Raw genomic sequence first — 18,910 nt, 5'->3', positions numbered from 1 at the left:
TCAGGGTTTTTCAAACAGCACCCTTAGTCACTTCTAAAGCTGCCAGGACCTCAGGGACAGCACTTAATGGTCAGCTGCTTTTGCTATTGGTTAGCTGGCACTCGAGGAATCAAGAAAAAATTCTCTTGCTTCTTGTTGGGTTCCTGTAGATGCACATGAGGTCAGCCAACTGACCCTTGGAGTCCACTTCCTAGTCCTGGATACCAGTGGAAGCAGGCCTAGCACTTCAGGTCTCCATACAGGTCTCAAACAGCAAGTTCGATCTTCTTCTATTCATCCACAGGACCACACAGTTTGTGAAGAGCTGTGGATGAGGTGTCCCTTTTGTAGTATTTACTAGCAAGGGTGAACCTTTTCCACTTCTGCAGCACATCCTGTTTGCCTTACTGTAAACTATGCCACAGTGCATTACTTTAGGTAAAATCCAAGATGTTACAACCCTCTGCCCTAGGAGGTGGCTTTTCTGCCAGACAGTGGTGTGTTTAGGGAAATGAGCAGTCCCCCCTCTTCCTCAGCTACACCAAATTGATTTGAGGACCACCTCCCTCCTATCTCTGGACTGGTGCCAAACTGGCTGCATAGAACCCAAGAAACAAGACGTTTCTCTTCCCCAGTTTCCCGTTACACTTAACTATGAATGGCCAGGTCTCACCAGGCGCGGTGCGTCCATTGGGGCGTAGGGGCGTAGCCCCACTAAGCCCCATGGATCCACCGCGTCGTCGCGTCGTCACTAAAATAAAAATAAAAATATTGAATGATCACGCTACCCGCCAGCCGGGAATCCGGGAGACACCCGACTTTTCCCGAGTGCGCTGGAGAGGGGAGGGCGGGGGGGATATGTTGGGCTTGCTGCAGCTTGAGTGACAGTCCACTCAGCTGCAGAAGTACTGCGCAAGTGAATTTTTGGGCAGAAACAAGCCCAAGCATGTGCAGATAGTTTCCCTGCTGAAGTTCCCCTTAGAGAGAGGACCAGGGGGCGGGCCGCAGCACCCGGGGCTGCAAAGGGCGACTGGGCGAGCAGTCATGGTGCCCCCCTAGCCAATCCTGGTGCTGCATGCAGCGTCAGAATTGGCTGGTCCAGTGGTCCACGTGCAGGCCAATCACTGTGTGATTTTGGGACGCCCGCCGCTGTGACGTTGTGATTTCGACTCTTAAATCAATCTCTAGCCTGGAGCTCGCCTCGTGCGCAGGCTGCAGACCGTGTGTGACTCCCACCTCACCGTCACCGTCACGGTACAGGTAAGACCACAGTGCATTATATGCGTTATGTAAGGCAATGTTTCCCATTTTCCTTGCCCTCTTTTCACACGTTTTTCTTGCCCTCTGTTCTCCATTTTCCTTGCCCTCTGTTCTTCCATTTTCCATGGCGTCTGTTCTTCCGTTTTTCCTTGCCCTCTTTTCTTTCGTTTTCCTTGCCGTCTGTTCTTCTGTTTTCCTTGCCCTCTTTTTTTTGTTTTTCTTGCCCTCTTTTCTTTTGTTTTTCTTGCCCTCTTTTCTTTTATTTTTCTTGCCGTCTTTTCTTTCGTTTTCCTTGCCGTCTGTTCTTCCGTTTTCCTTGCCCTCTTTTCTTTCGTTTTTCTTGCCCTCTTTTCTTTAGTTTTTCTTGCCCTCTTTTCTTTCGTTTTCCTTGCCGTCTGTTCTTCTGTTTTCCTTGCCCTCTTTTTTTTTTCTTGCCCTCTTTTCTTTCGTTTTTCTTGCCCTCTTTTCTTTCATTTGCCTTGCCCTCTGTTCTCCCGATTTCCTTGCCCTCTGTTCCGTGTGTGTGTGGGGGGGGGGGGCTCTGTGTGTGTGTGAGGGGGGGGCACTGTGTCTGTGTGTGGGGGGCCTCTGTGTGTGGGGGGGCTCTGTGTGTTTTTTCGGGGGGCTCTGTGTGTGGGGGGGCTCTGTGTGTGAGGGGGCTCTGTATGTGTGTGGGGCTTTGTGTGTGTGGGGCTCTGTGTGTGTGAGGCTCTGTGTATGTGTGTGTGGGGCTCTGTGTGTGTGGGGGGGTTGGGCTCTGTGTGTGTTTGTGTGGGGGGGTTGGGCTCTGTGTGTGTGTGTGTGGGGGTTGGGCTCTGTGTGTGTGTGTGGGGGGGTTGGGCTCTGTGTGTGTGTGGCTCTGGGTGGGGCTCTGTGTGTGTGGGGCTCTGTGTGTGTGGGGCTCTCTCTGTGTGTGTGTTGGGCTCTCTGTGTGTGTGAGAGCATGACTTCTTCTCAGTTGAACTTGAAAGCCTTTTCACGACGTCCGACATTATTTTCTAACAAGCTACTTTGCTATCGGTGAAGCCCGTGAAGGCATGGAGCAACTACCACAGGTCATTTTCAGTTCGATTGTCCACGGTGGTCTAGAAAGGCCTAAAGCAAGCTAGGAAAATCTGTAACCCTCTACTTTGTTTATCTACGTGTGTTATCGTGGTGCTCTGGTGCCCCTTCGTATTGCCACTCTCTGCAGCTTCTATGTCGGACCCCCTTGGTCATTCCGTTATTATTATTTTTGTTTGTTTCCTTTTAGTTTTTTATTTCGATCTTCCGAAGTTTGCATTACTTCTAAATGCGCAGCAGTTGGGGGTTTATAGATGGATTGTTATGTTAACTTGTATGGGAAGTTCTTCAGGTGGCCGTAACTTTACACAGCAGCAATGTGCGTCATTCTTCTGTATGTGTTATTGTGTGGTCTTTACAAAATGGAGGCTGAGTCTGCTAATGCCCGCAGCCCTGTGCGTCAAAAATATGTTGGGGGCAAAACTGATTACAAAGGTGAATTTTACAGCAGCATACTGTGAATCACGGAAATCTCTGCATTTCAGTGTAACACATACAGCAACAGCACAGTGTGTGTGCAGTATTTCCACCTAGACTTAACCCCACAGAAATGCAAGTATAGAATGCTTTGAACAATTAAGGTCTCAGTAAAAAAAATGTATTATTGGTGAACAATACGTGCCAGCAGTTGCTCTTTACAGTACTGTTGCCAGTTTCAGCCCTTTCTTTGCTCAAAAGAGAACTAGGCCGAAAGCAAACATACGAGTTTCCCTCATACTAAGCAAACATCTAGCGATAGAGGTGCCTTACTGCTGCTGACAATACCCATGCGTTGTACTCTGTTTTGTTGTACTGTGCTATTCATCCTAACTATTTTCCACTGATAACTTCAATGCATTACATGTTTGGCGATACAAGTGCCATGCTTCTCAGTGTCTGCAGATGACACATGGGCATTGTCTGCTGATGTGACCATTTATCATTAATTCACCGACAGGAAGGGACCTAGTGGCCACAGCTTCCACCAATGCAGCTCTACTTTATCATTTATCTACTGTCTATATCCTCACTCCTCTGTGACAGGTCTCTTTCCTTTGTGCTCCCAGGTCTGTCACCTCCCTCCCACTATTTCTAATTTGCTTTGTCCCTATTCAGCATTCTGTCAGTTCCTGGCCCCTTCTAACCCTGCCCTTCTCCCTCTCCTCTCCACCATAGCTCTTGTCTGTCTATTCTTCAGCCCTTATCAGCTCTGTCTCCACTTTACCTATACACTTTTCTTTATCAGCTGTTTTTTTTCTCTCCTCTCCATACAAAGTCCCAGCTCTGTCTAGTCATAAACAAAAAGCAGAGGCCCACAGACACCTTGTGGATGATTTTCTGACTTGGTTCCATATACCCTCTGTGGTTATACTGAATAAGCAGGTACATATGTTAGGACAACTATTAATGTAATAACTGCACTTTCACAATTGCTTTATTAACCTTCCTGCTTTCTCAAATTTGCTTGGAAATGCACGATTTTTCTTCTCTTTTTTCAAAATTTTCTCGGGGGGTTCGGGCTCGCTCGCTGCTCTCACTCGCTGAGGTGCAATATGCAAATTAGTTTACGTCCACCACTTTCAAATGTCACCAGCCGCCCCTGGATCTCACCCCAGACCCTTTCATGTTAATAAAGTTCCTGAACCCTCCTTTCTGCCCTTTGTGAGCTGATATGGGCCACATACCTCACACCCATTTCTTCTTGCTAAATGGCCTAAGCCATTGTTTTTGCTCTGTTGGCAATATTCACACTTTATAATGGGAAAGCACTGACTGGTCAGATGCTGGTAGGCTGATGGCAATTAGTTTACTGGAGGTTCAGGTAGGCAAAGTCTTAAACGCATCGCTGCTAGAGAGTTTCCCCTGCTGTGCTGGACAGCAATGAAAACGGGTGTGGTCATGACGAGCTCAGCTCGTCATGTGCACACGTGCACTGTGCTGCATGACGAGCTGAGCTCGTCATCAGCATGGGAGGGGTTAACTTTTCAAAAGTCACTTTTCAAACATTTTCTCCACTAAATTAGTAACATTAAAAATAGTGTTCAGATTATTATGGTAGCTTGTCCCAAACCAAAATTAGCAGAGTTATGATGTTATCCTGTAATGTAAGGGGCTAGTAACAATGGAATGGACTAAATGTTGAGGTTCAACTTGTAACTTGAGCCAACAATGTTATCGGCATGCATGTTAGATTTAGATTTAATATTTGCTCAACTGAAATGTCTATTTGATACTGATGGATGGTTCAGTGTATGGTCAGCTTTCCATAATGTAATTTGTCTTTCATGAAGATGTAAAATCATAATTAACAAAAACAGATTTAAACAAAAAAATGTGAGGGGCTAGTAACAGTGGGTATGTGGCAACACAAAATGTTTGTATATACCACTTTTAAATATTAGTCATCTTAACTTGTGGGCTTTTAAGCCTACTAAGGAGCAGCTAATTTAATATTTGAAAGTAGGGTTCTTTACTCCCAAAAATGTATTTTGACAGATGTGCCTTTGATTTAAAAGCTGCAACAGTAAGACTATGCAGGTGTGAAGCCATGTTTTCTCTGTCAGCCTAGTGGATGGCACAATACGTGCTTCAGTTTGCAGGCAACATTTAAATTTCCATGCTTTTGGTGCATTTTATGCACCGTATGCTATGGCCTTAGTGGTAAGTAAAATATGCCAGTTAGATATTATCTTATTTTAACATGTTTTAGGGATTGGCACTTTTACACTGGGGACCTGGCACGGTGCCCCAGCGTGCAAAGTTCAAAATCTAGCAGCATCAGTCCACAGAAAATGGGGGTGACCATGCAAAAGAGGCACTATTTCACTTCACACTTAAATGGATGAGTTATCCGTTATACTTTAGGTACACTTCAGAGGGAAATACACATGCTGAACAACTTTTTTCTTTACCTGGGTTGTCTTACATAGGGCTACGTCACAGTGAAGAAATATTAGAAAATATGTGGATTTGTCTGTGTGAGAAGTTGGCCTGGTATATAATGCTCACTAATTCTAGTGATCACTTTGTACCATGCCAAGCAACCCTTTTGATGATTGGTTGTAAGTCAACCTTATAGACCAGTTATCCTAGTGGTAACGTGGACAAAGCAGTCTTAGGCTAAACTCTGAAAGGCATGTGAAGCCAGCTGTATTACCATACACAACCCCCTTGAATACCAAATGAAAGGACACCACACAGATATATATTGAAAATATATATTGATGTATTAACTAAAAGGATCCCCTGGACTCTTTATGAGCACAGAAGCACAAGCGTTAAACACAAGACAGTTTAAAATACACAAAAGTTGCACAATATGGATGAGCCCTAGGGGCCACCTAAACCATATACTAAGAAAGTGGTATAAGAGATACCAATCGGAAAGGAAACAGGCCTAGGGCCTTGGAAATCGCTGGAGCTATTCGAGACTAGCAGTGACTAAGTCGGGAAAGGCCCGCGGGACTCGGGTGCAGTGTTTAAAGTGCACGCACTCACCAATGCAAAGTCTATGGTGCGTAAAAAGTACAAAGTTAGTTAGTTCGGAACCTTCCGAGTGACCTAGAAAGCTGAAACTTGAGACACAGACCCTAGAGGTGTGTACCAGTGTAGGAACACCGGCGGAGCTGAGTTACCTCACCCACAGGAAGCGGGTGCACAGGGTCGAAGTAGTGTCGGGTCTCGTCACGCTGGTCGATGGTGCTTGAAGCTGAAGATGCTGCAGGCGGCTCGATGTGAAGAGTTCCGGTGGATCCAAGGGTGGATCTGAAGATGTGAAGATCTGAAAGCAGAGGGGACAATGTTCAAAGTCACTAGCCAGTGACTACCGTGGAACCAGATTGGAACCAGGCGATGTCGGGTGCAAACAGGCGTTGAGGTGTAGCTTCTCTCTGCAGCCACGTGGACACCGGGGGTCGAGGACATCCAGGAGTTGGTCACGAGCTGTCCCACGCAGGCTTCTCGCTGTTGGCGGTGTCGGCAACTTGATCGGATCATAACAGGCCTTGGCTAATGCAAGCCACGCAGGAGTCAAAAAAGGCTTAGTACTCGGACCAGCAAGGTTAGAGCGGGTGCTCCTTTTTACAGGAGCGAGGGTAAGTCTGGAGCAACCAGACCCGCAGTGTAGTTCTTCGTTTTCGTTGCCAAGATGGCCGCTGACCACGTGGCTAGTGGCCGGGATGGCGCGTCGAGTGGCACAATGCAAAAGGGCCCCACGCAGATCGTGGAGATGCTGGGGGGCTGATCTTCGGTGCAAGGGCTGCTCGGTGGTGGGGGCTCTCAGTCCCCAAAGCACAACGTCGAGGATGCCTCTGGTGCTGCGCTGTCAGCTCTTCGGGTGTCTTCCAAGAAGTCCGGTCCCACGTCTCTCGGTGCCTCCACGGGTCCCTTCTTTGCAGGGACTGTGGATCGGGCTGTGAGAAGTCTGGGAGTTTGGGTCTTGTCAGGCTCTGGGCTCGGGCTCCGGCGGGGGCAAAGCAGACGTTGATTCGCTGGTTGGTACCTGTGTTCACAGGGTGGCCACTCCTAGGCCACAAGGGAGATTCTCTTCAGTCTTCTGTGCAGCAGAATGTCGAAGTCCAGTCTTCTTCTTCGTGTAAAGTTGATTCAGGATGATCTCCTGTGCAATGGCACTGCTCCCACTCTTATTATGGGACCAGGAAGGGGGGCGGTTACACCCCCTTTCCTTTGTCCAGCTCCTCGCCAGGCCTGGGTCTGGATAGTCCCAGGACCGGTTTGGACTGGCTTATGCACGGGGACACCTTGTGTAAATGTAAATGTATAGGCATTTATATAGCGCACTACTTACCCGTAGGGTCCCAAGGCGCTTCGACCGCTGCAAAACCCTTCCTGGCTTTCCTGAGAGATGGTTCCTTAATGGGTATCTCCAGGGTGAGACCAGGCATCCCCGGCGGTCTGGTGGGGCCGTTAGTGAAGATGAGGCAAGCTGATGCCCAGAGTTGCCGAGTGTGATCGCTGATCAGAGTGGGCACCGAGGCGAGAGAATTATCGAGTCCGCTGACCCTGGTCCAGAAACCTGCCGCGCCGGGAATCGAACCCTGGTCCCAGGCCGTCTTCTGCTCTCGGGTCTGCCGCCTCTAACCAGTGAGCCACACTACTTCACTTGTGTGCCCCGGGCATGTCTCAATCTATTCAGCCCAGTCCTACCCAATACACAAAACCCTGTCTGGGGTGGTGCTCGCACCTCCCAAGGCAGGAAACCCTTTGTCCAAGACTCCCGGCAGCACGAGGTCAGACTTGTGTCTGTGGTGGCAGCATCCATTTTGTGATTCTGAGGCTCTGGTTAACTTTAACCGGGGTTAAGGCTACACACATGTCGTGTCCCTCTAGAAGGGTGGAATGCTATCCCCGTCGACAGAACTGTCGAGGGGATAGTATTCCAATTCGTATGACACCTTACTCGACATGTTTTGATAAAGCCAAACCAAAGATAGCATATAACCGCGAGGATTATAATGCACTTAAGAGTATATGGTATGGCAATATCCCGGAACAGCTTAGGGAGTGGTTCCCGACAGCTGCAGACAGACTCAGCTCGTGCTAGAGCACCATCTCACATATTTCCAAGCACTCTGCCTCCAGGATTGATGAGGCCTTCCATAGGAGTGGCTGATAGGAACATATGTGTCCAGTTTAAGGTTAGATATAGGGATACTATATCTAAGTAAGAGGTGATTACACCAACTTACCCCAGCTGAGTGATCAGCCAGTTGTGTCAAATATGGAGGCCAGGCCAGGGGTGGCACAATACATGCTGCAGCCCCTGGTAGGCCTTGGAAACACCTATGCCCTGGGTACCTAGGGTACACTGTTACAAGGGCCAATAAGGTGAACCAGTTCCAATTGTGTTATGCACCTAAGGTACATGGAGTCCATTTTAAGGAGAGAGCAATCAGCCTGTTGCCCTGAATAGCAGGATCCCAGGCCAACTAAGTAAAAAACCAGCTAAACACCAGGCAAAAAGTTTGGGGGTAACCATAGTCAGATATCCACCTTCCTACAGTCTGCACTATTCGTTGTCTATGAAGTACCGTGATGCCTAATGACAGTGTGCATTCTTATAAATAAACAAATAAAATATGGAGTCAGAACAAAGCATCTGTCTTGATCAAAATCTGAGTGAATTTCTCTATGTTGTCTGAAGTAGTATGTAAAAAATGCAAGGGCTCCCTTTTATAGCACTATTGAAAGCATACAAATCTGGGGGGGTTCTTTTTGAAAGACAATTAAATAAAAACAATAAGCACTATATCTATACTACTATTATAAAGAGAGAACTGGCACCTTTTGGCCAGGTAAACTCGGGAACCACAGCGCCAATCTACACACCCGATACATCTATGAAAATGTCAGGGTGTGTAGTAGGACATAGGCGATATAAATTAAAAAAAAAAAGTAAATTAAAAAAATTACGTTTGTAAAAAAAGTAGTCCCCTGAAAGTTAGCGCCGTCCGGGACCTAGCGCTGGCCGTGACGCGACGACGTTGGTGCTTTCCGGTGCTTAGCACCGGCACTTATTTCCTGGGCCGGGTCTTCAGGCAATATCCACTCACTAAGCTTCCCTCTGTCTCCCCAGTGAAGCGCTGATGTGGGGCGGTAAATAAAATCCATGCCCGACACTTTTTTCCTACGGCCAGGTCTTCATGCAATATCCATTCACTAAGCAGCTTCCCCCTGTCTCCCCAATGAAGAGCTAATTTGGCGCGGTAAATAAAATCCATGCCTGTCTCGATTCATTGCCAGCTTGCTTTGTCCGTAAAATATTTAAATTTGGACGTCCCGGCCTCCGGACCTATCATGAGGCACACGTACATACGTACACGCACAAAGAAGCCACTTTGACCCTGAAGCGGAAGTGGTACGCTCAGGACGGGTGAGACGATATTCATCATTCAGTGGCTCTCACTACAAACACTGGCCTGTAGCCTTTTTATTCTCTTCACGAGCGCTCCAAGCACTCCGTGCTATTCAGTGGAAGAAGTGTCCTTTTTCGGGTTGGTGAGCGTCAGAGTGTGAGCAGCATTAAAAGTGCACTGCATGCTGCATTTAAATAGTCGAGTAGGCCGTTGTATATGCCATTTATGCTTTCCATAAATCAGATTACGTGTATCACTTTTGCTTCTTGTACAGTAGTTATTTATAAAGCCTCGTCTCATGCCAGTAGTTCGTAACCTTTTTTGAAAACTAGTAGAAAGCTGTCCGGTCGCTTTTACTGAAAATGTTTCTAAACAATTCCTAGACGTTTGTGCAGCCTGCGTGTTTATACACTGATTTTGAGAGCACTGGAAAGGGGTGACATGGGGTGCTAAGAGTTATTTATTTTGTTTTGGGAGTGGAGCAAAAGCAAAACGCATTCAACTCTCAAAAGGCAGGCTGGTGCCATATGCACTTAACTAAAACAAAGTATTTCTTATTGGCACGAATTTCTGCTGACCAAAGGGTGCTGTTTTTCTCTACTATATAATAAAGAGAGAGCCCAAACCTTTGAGGGGGGTGATCTCAGCACCAATCACAACACCCAATACAGTGTTGGAAAGGGCAGTTGCAGCAGAAGGACATAGGCTATGCAGGCGCCCACCATATACATTTAAAAGGTAAAAGAACCGTGCCAGCAAAGTAGTCCCTTGTGGGCGTGTCTGCGTTGTGCTGTGGGCGTGTGCTGGGGGTGTGACAAACACTGGGGGCGTGTGGTACATTCCGCCCTTCATGCCATGTCTCATATCGTGTGCTGTGGGCATGTACTGGGGGTGTGGGCATGTGCGGGGCGCGGGATAACGGAAAAAAAAAGCGAGCGTTGTGCCCAATATTTCATTGTTTTTTCTTCCCAGGTTCGGTTCATTCCAGCTCCGGGTGTCCACCCTGCTCCCTTTAAATACTCCTGCACCCCATAATCATAATCCACCCGTACTCCTTAAAATACCCCAACACCCTTAAACACTAACCCATCTTAACCCTATAAATATAACCTGTACCCCAAAACCCAAACCTATCCCTAAACCCTAAAAATACCCCTGTACCCCAAAACCCAAACCTAGCCCTGAACCCTATAAATACCACTGTACCTCAAAACCCAAACCTACCCCTGAACCCTAAAAATACCCCTGTACCCCAATATCCCAACCTAGCCCTGAACCCTAAAAATATCCCTGTACGCCAAAACCCAAACCTACCCCTGAACCCTAAAATACCCCTGTACCCCAAAACCCAAACCTACCCCTGAACCCTTAAAATAGCCCTGTACCCCAAAACCCAAACCTACCCCTGAACCCTAAAAATACCCCTGTACCCCAAAACCCAAACCTAGCCCTGAACCATAAAAATACCCCTGTACCCCAAAACCCAAACCTACTCCTGAACCCTGAAATACCACTGTACCCCAAAACCCAAAACTAGCCAGAACCCTAAAAATACCCCTGTACCCCAAAACCCAAACCTAGCCCTGAACCCTTAAAATACTACTGTACCCCAAAACCCAAACCTACCCCTGAACCCTAAAAATACCCCTATACCCCAAAACCCAAACCTAGCCCTGAACCCTAAAAATACCCCTGTACCCCAAAACCCATACTTATCCCTAAACCCTAAAACTACCCCTGTACTCCATAACCCAAAACTTTATCTGAACCCTTAAAATACCCAAACACCCCAAAACATATACCTCAGTACCTCAAAACATGTACCCCTATACCCATACTTACCTTACCCAAACATAAAAAAAAACATGCTTTTACCATTCATGCATTTACAACGAATTTCGTTGTAAATGTATGCGTGGTAAAAGCATATAAAATGTAATGCCATGCGTTATAATGGCATTGCGGAGTCATGGTACTTTTGTAATGAAAGTACGCGGAGTAATGGTATGCGGAAAGAAAGTTACGGAATAATGGGTGTTTACCCTCCCCGGTATGTACATTGGTGGCACGGCGGCCCACATCTCCAGCAACATACTCATATTTTTTCACCACCGATTTGAAAAAGGCACAGGTCTCTCTCATTGATGGGCAGCACCGACATACACTTTTAGACACACCTCCCGCCACAAGTTCTAGAATTGCGAACTTTAGAGCTGGGGAGCTATGTTCGAATCTTGGCATCAGCTCAACATTCTGTGATTCTAGGCAAATCGCTTTGTCTCCCCGTGCCTACCACAAATTAATGTGTTCTTCTGTAATGTAAATTGTGCTCATGCCATGTTGTCGAGGTCGCGATATATAATATTGCAAGGAAAAATAAAGTAGGGAAACTCGAGTTCACACACTACTGAACGCGCACTCTTAAGTACATCAGCAGTGCACTGTGAATCGGAGCGTTTCACAGGCCTGTCACAGATAAGAAATGCTATCAAAACGAAATCCTACAAAACAATATACTACTGGCCAGCAGCAATTCATACCCGGACAACGTCGGGACGGGCTGCTAGTATAAGATAAGATCGAATTACTGAGAAAAACGAGAAAGACTAAAGATGTATAGGACTCAGTTATATTTATTTCTATAAAAAGCATAAGAGGGCTACAGAGAGGTAAAGAAGACAGGGTTAGGACACATTAATGCCAGAATAATAAAGTATTGTTAAAAAATATTAATTTACAAAAAACTAATGAAACTAAGTTAAGGAAGCATGTTAACTTTCTATTTTTTTCATAGATGTATAGGAAATGAAACCAGACAGTTTTTGGTAAAAATAGATTTCATTTCACCACGCAATATGAGGCAATTTAGAATCTTAGTCAAAATGGAACATGTCACACATTCACTAATAAGTGTATTGCTCCAATATTAATAAAATTAGACAGTTTAAACGTTTATTTTTAGGTAATGGGGGATGCAGAGTGCATCATTCGATCAAACAAACCTTCAAATATTTTTATTAAAAGCGTAATACATTTTAGGTAATATAAATACAAATGCAATTATAAACTCCACAACTGAAAGAACAAGCATTTGCAATGCAATAGGTCTCACATTTACTCGAGTTTAAGCTATTTGCATTGTAAATGACAATGCTTTTTATTTATGTTTTAAAAAGGCAAACAAAAATAAAAGGCACTGTTATTTGCAATGTCAATAGCTCAAACTTGCGTAAATGTGAGACCTATTGCATTGCAAATGCTTGTTTAACATGTGATGGGTGTTTACAAACTTCTGTCAATTTGCAGTTAGAGAGTGATAAGTAAAGTTAATTATGTGGCAATCTAGTTGGGGTAGAGTGTGAACAGTAAGGCTGTAGGGTGTCATTTTTTGTAACACACTACAAAATCTAAATAGCTGTAAATGAAATGAGAGGATGTGTCATAACAGCCAGAGCTGCCGACTTTAGTACTGGAAACCAGGTTCGAAGCTGGCGAACACTCAACATCTTGTGTCTCTGAGTAAATCCCTACTCTCCCCCTCCCTGACATAATTAATGTGTCTTTGCATAATGCATCTGGGGCTCATGTAAAGCGCTACAGTACCTTTGGGTTGAGTTTGCGCTATATGAAAGTGCAAACATTTTAATAAACTGTACACATTAAGTAGGTAGGAAAGCAAAAATTAAACACGTTTTGCCAGTCTTAAGTGTGATGGAACCAAAGATTTGAATAGGAACAAAACAAATCAAGACACTTCTTTTGGAGATGGACAAATGTGAATATTAACTTAAACCCGATTCCACACATGATCCCTTGTGTGCAGTATAGTTTTATCAGTAAAAAAGTATGTCTGTGCAAATTTAGTGGCCATTTCAATAGAAAATGCGTTGTCTTAAAAGGAAAGTGCGCTCCGATGCAATGCTAGTTACATTAAAAATCGCCACCTCTTGGCAATTAAACTTGGGTGAGTCGTGAAAGTTTGTCATTCTAAAAAAGGGGTTGTGGTTCTAAAAGGTTTGGAAACCCTGCGGTGGAGCACATGCACAACCGTAGCTATTCCACATCCCCCACGGGTTCCCAGCCATCTTTTGAGAAAAAGAGAAACAGTGAGAATGCAGCTGCAATAGCGTTGTTTACCTCCCAGAAGGAGAACGTGGGGTCGAGTGACGATAAAAAACAGACAGCATTCTAATAACTTCTACTCCAGCGCCGCGCTCGCGCACGCTACACACCTATCAGCGCTCTTATGGCCAGGAAGTTCTTCTAGCTTTAGACGTATAGAGGAAGTCCTCTTTTGTTCTCTAGTCTGCTTCGAACCGGAAAAGGAAGAGTAGCCGCAAAAGATGCTGCACACTTCCGGGATTACCCTTCAGTAGCCGGCGAGGTTTAGGCTGGAAAAGGGTCAGCGCTGATGACATATCTACATGGTTTGTGTCCTGCCCTACCTTGAGTGCGGGGAGGCGTTTCACATTGGGAATGTGCCCGCAGGATATATCATAGGTGCGGGAGGGGTGGGGAAGGAGCTGTGAGTTGTGTCTATGGAGTTATGGAGTCGGCTGTATGTTTGTGAGGGAAGATTTCTGGTAAATTGCTGAGTGTTGGTACTCCATGCTGGTTGGTAGCGCAATGGGAGTAGGTCGCTGTGCTCTGGAGTTTGGTTGGTAGTGGTTCCGGGACTGGGTATGTTGCAGCGGCTCTTTGAATTGGTGAATGTTGCAATGGTAGAATTGGTAAAAATAACAAGCAGACCGGGTGAGTCCAGTGCAAAAGTGAAACCGTATGGTAGCTTGCCAGCGAAAGCCGGACAGGATATGTGCGTGTGGCTGGATGTGCGCGTCCACAGACCACAATCTGCGCGTGCCCCGGTCTGCCTCCCTTGGGAGGCATCACGCTAACAATAAGTCTCGCTGGCGGCAGCGCTTTCGCGCTGCAACGCCAGGCGAGACCTAAAAATGAAAAAAATGGTTGAAAATAAAAAAAATGTATGAATTGCACACAACTCAATTGAAACTATCTGATTATGCACACAAGAAAGATCCTGAGAATAAAATTAACAATCCATCAAAATATTTATACAGAAATGCCAAATGAGCCTATAGATATTCAGGGCCCGATGTAGGTAATCCTCATTTACCGACTCTAAAATACCGAATTTTAACGATTCGGTATTCTAGATTCGGTAAATGAGATGTGGCTAAAAAATTTGTATTTTTTACCGAATCGGTAGGATTCGGTAATTACCGAATCGGTATTTACCGATTCGGTAATTGCCATTGAATCCTATGGGCCTTGAATAATTAAATACAGAATTGTCAAGGGGGACAGGGTGTCACTTTGACACCCTGTTGCACCCCTGATTTTGGCTTGTGTGCCATGTGGCACACATACATGCCCTAAGGGCATGTATGTGTGTCACATGGCACAGGTGTACATGCACAGATGTGCATGTACACAGGTATTCGTTATTTACCACCAAATAGTATTTGGTGGTAAATAACGAATCGGTAATGGCCTGTGGCACTGCTTCAAGTGCCACCTACATCTTGATTTTCCGATTCGGTAAATTTATCGATTCGGTATTTTACCGAATCAGTAAATTTACCGAATCGGTAAAATTAAGGCCACCTACATGTCAAAACCCAAATACCGGTCAGTAACGGCCGAAATCGGCCGTTACCGACCGGTATTTGGTGACCTGCATCTGGCCTCAAGTACCTAGTGATTATGTGGCATTTATTTGTCTACTCTAAAACTTGTATCCTCTGTCTGTCATTATTTCTTAAAATACTTTTTGTATTTTTTCTATTATCACAAATGTTTTTTTCTTGGCAAATTTTGATAATTTTTATGAATGAGTGGTTGGAAGAACATCAAATATTTTGAATATATGAAACCTCAGGCGTGGCTGAACTGCCAAGCTTGGAGGTCACACTGTAACTGAGTTCCAATACCTCATCAGAATTCTGCCACAAAAGTGGTTCTTGGCAGCAGGATTATTGAAACATCCTCCCTGCCTGTGTGCTGTTCCTGGGCTGCCAGGAGGACTGTCACAATTGTTTGCTGGGCCTTGCAGGTGCCTTAGGCAGCTAAGAGCAAGGGCTATTTGCTGGGGCCTGCCAGATTGGTCCGAGCGCATCCAGGGCCAGACTGGCTGCCGGGCGTTGTGGTGGGCTGCGTAGCTGGGGGCCAATTTCAGGGCGGTGGGGGCTGATTTTGTGGGTGGGGATTGTATGTACTTCTAAATAAAGAAAGCAAAACAAATGGTTTTAAAGCATACTTTAAAATGCCCGGTAGCCAGTCCGGTCCTGAGTGCATCTTACGGCAGCATATAGCAGGGCAGGCGCAGCCCTAGGCGGTGCATTCCACTGGACTGCTGCTTGCTCCGGCTGGGGGCGAGAGGGCTGCTGTTGTCATGCATTAGCCTGGAGTGTGGACCAATGCTTATGGCCTGCGGAAGTCAGCCCGCAAGCCCTAGCGGCTGTGAGGTTTTGGGGGCCGCCGGACCCTGGATGGTGCTGCCCACTATCATCAGTGCAGCAGCCTCAGAACACACTGTTCCCTGCCTCCAGGCTGTGACTAAGGGGTTTTTACTCCACGGTCGACCCGTCTTGCGGCCCCAACGCAGATGCGCATGATCCTCGACTGGGCTGCACTGTATCCATAAGAGTTGTGGAGGACTGCAGGTAGTTGAGGCCATCCGTTCCTAGTGCTAACCCATCCAGGATCCTTGATGAGTGCTGGTAGGCCGACCATGTGCCAGTAATGGAGTGGTCCCACAGTGGTAGATTACACTTTTATCTTGAAATGTCAATGGGCTTCTGGACCGTATCAAGAGAGGGGCAGTTTTACGTACCACACGCAGACGTAATCCTGATATATTGCTGCTTCAGGAGATGCATTTGCTGGGTAATAGGTGCCCCTTCCTTGCTCACCTGTGCTGTGCAGGGTTCACCTGAGGCTCCAGAGGGATTGACTTTTTGATTCACAGGAGACTTACACTTCAGGTTACGCACGTACATTTGGCATGGCAGGTTGGGGAGATACCTGGCGCGCTCTGGCCTCCTGGATGGTGTCAGGATCTCAGTGGTCAGCTCTCCCTCCAATGTTGGCATCATTCTTGGGGGCAGTTGGCACTCTCCTAGCTGGACTCCCAGAGAGATCTGGTTTCCTTGGGGTAGACTTCAATTGAGTGGTGGACATCGGAATAGACAGCTGGCGCGGGACTGCAGAGACGAGGAGCCGTAATTCTCCACTGACTGACTTTCTCACGGCCCTGGGCATTGTGGACCCCTAGCAGGTTTTTTATCCACATGAGAAGGCTTACACCTTTTATTCTGGGGCACACCATTCTTTTTCTTCATTGATTACTTTCTTCACTCATGCTGTAATATCCACAGGGTCCTTAACGCACAAATACTAGCTAGGTGACTCTTTGATCATTGCTCCCTTGAGCTTAAATGGTGGATTAAGAATACCACTCCACACCGCCACTGGCGCCTAGGTACTCCTTTTCACGCCTGAGCATAGGCTGCACATCTGCACTAGAGTTGAGTCTTTATTACAGATCAATGTTGGCCCTGTGGGCTCCCCAGGAATGGTTTGTGAGACCCTCAAGGCCACCATCTACAGAGACATCATTAGTCGCCAATCGGGGGTTCACAAGTGACGAGATCAGACACTATTGGACCTGGAGGCTAGAGTGCACTAATCGGAGCCCCTACAGCAGGTGCTCCTGTCTTTAGTCACCATTAGGAATTTTAGCCACACAAAGTACAGTATCAAGCAGCTCCATGCAGATGAGGCTTGAAAGGCATGGTGCTCCATCCAGTCATGTAATTATCAATGGAACTAGAAAGCCAGCAAGACTTTCCAGTTGTTATGTTTTAATATTCTCAAAGACAATCTGATTACATTCATAATTTACCAATCGGGGGGTGGGGGGGGGGGAAACTCACTAGCATGACTGAGATTACGGAGGAGTTCACAGCATACTATGCACCTCTTAATACAAGAGAAGACAGACTGGTCCAGGTGGAGGTGGAGCATTATCTTCATGAGCTTCCACTACATCGGCTGTCAAATATGGAGCTGGACTCGCTCAAAGCCGAACTCGGGGAGGAGGAACTTTTAGCAGCCCTGACCCAGCTCCAGGTGGCAAAGCCCCTGGCCCTAATAGTTTCCTGGATGAATTTTTCGAAGCTATCGCCTCAAAGATTATTGGCCTTTTTCTTCTTTTTATTTATTTATTTAGCATGGCCTTTTTATTGGCCATGCTTCTAGAAGGAACAGATAATGGGTGTTTGTCATCGGTCCTCTGTATGGCAGATATTGTGATGATTCATAACCCTGGGAGACCTCCGAAAAGCTGTTCCAATTTATCATCAGATATTTGTATTGAGCCTGGAGACCAACATTTTTCCAAAGGCATTGGCCAATCTGTTGATACCAGTCATTGGCTCACCGGTGACCGAGACCAATCTGGCTTTTTGCCCAAAAGGGCCACTAGATACAATTTCGCAGAGTTTTCCATGCCCTGGTGGATAGGTTGCTGCGATTGCTAGCACTTCTTTTAGCCGACTACAAGAAGGTGTTTGATTCGGTGCTGGTCCTATATGTTCTTTTTATTGGAATGCCTCAATTTTGGTGGTCCCTGTTTCCCCCACTATGTTCAATTACTGTATGCCTGGTTCATCTTGGGGGGGCCTACTTCCTTTGCACCAAGGGACAAGTCTGGGCTGCCTCTGTCTCCCCTCTTATTTGCTCTCATCATCGAGCCATTAACTGAATGAATTAGAATTGATGCATAGATGATGGGATTGGCATGGGTGCTGGGCCTAGAAAACCGCATTTCCTTTTATGTGGACGATGCTTTAATTTATTTCAGTGACCTTGCCATGTCATACCACAGTTGAAACATATCCTTCATACTTTCAGTGATCCCCGGCGTATGACACTTAGTACAGAGCTATGCATGGCATCTTGGATGGGCTCTGCATTTTGAGCATTTTTGCTGTTGCTCGAGATCCCCAGAGAGCATGGGCGATGAATGTTCAGCCTCAAATCAACAGAGCGACAACTGACGTGAAATACTGGTCTGCCCTCCTTTTGTCCCTACACATTCAAAATGGTGACATTGCCCCGGCTACTTTATACACTGCAGAATTTCTCTTTCCTTGTTCCTAAAACCTTTTTCCAGAATGTTAAGGCGTGATGCACAATTTCTTGTGAAAAGGAGGAGTGGTTTGTACAGCCCTACAGAACTGCTGTAAATCCAGGTATGATGGAGGTATTGATACCCTGGATACTTACAATTACTACTGGCCGATCCATCTGGTGATAATCAACTAATTTTGGTTTGACACTGAGAGTGACGCAACCTATGTGCTGGAGAAGTGGGTGATGCTGGAGACCTCATTGCTCCACCTGTTGTCTGGGGGCTTGATGCGCGCTGTCCTTCCTCCGGCTACCAAGGTTGTCCCTACCTTGTGGCAGAATACTACAAGGTGGACGGGTTGGGGGGGCAATCTTCTGTCCGAGACGCCCCTGTGGGCAGGATCGGCCCTTCCTCAAGTTTCTGCTCTCTCCGGCTTCCGCATATGGGATCATCTCTCATTTGGGAGATGTGATGGAGGAAGTGGGCATTAAGAAACCTTGCAGATCTTCAGGTGGAATTTGACCTACATCATACTCACTTGTTCTGCTATCTGCAGCGGTCGCATGCCTTGTTGCCCTATGACAGCAACTTTGTGGACCTT

The 18,910-nt window shown here is 46.3% G+C and overlaps 1 protein-coding gene across 1 annotated transcript in view; it reads left to right on the top strand.

The window, feature by feature from the left end:
* The window catches only part of LOC147747432 (uncharacterized), a 342,871-nt gene that overhangs the window by 248,738 nt on the left and 75,223 nt on the right, over positions 1–18,910 (top strand). The gene's annotated exons all lie outside the window — the stretch shown is intronic.

Source organism: Lissotriton vulgaris, chromosome 1_1 (assembly GCF_964263255.1).
Source record: "Lissotriton vulgaris chromosome 1_1, aLisVul1.2, whole genome shotgun sequence".
NCBI classification, from domain to species: Eukaryota; Metazoa; Chordata; class Amphibia; order Caudata; family Salamandridae; genus Lissotriton; species Lissotriton vulgaris.
The sequence above is the reverse complement of the archived record's forward strand: the minus strand, read 5'-3'. Positions and strand labels throughout refer to the sequence as shown.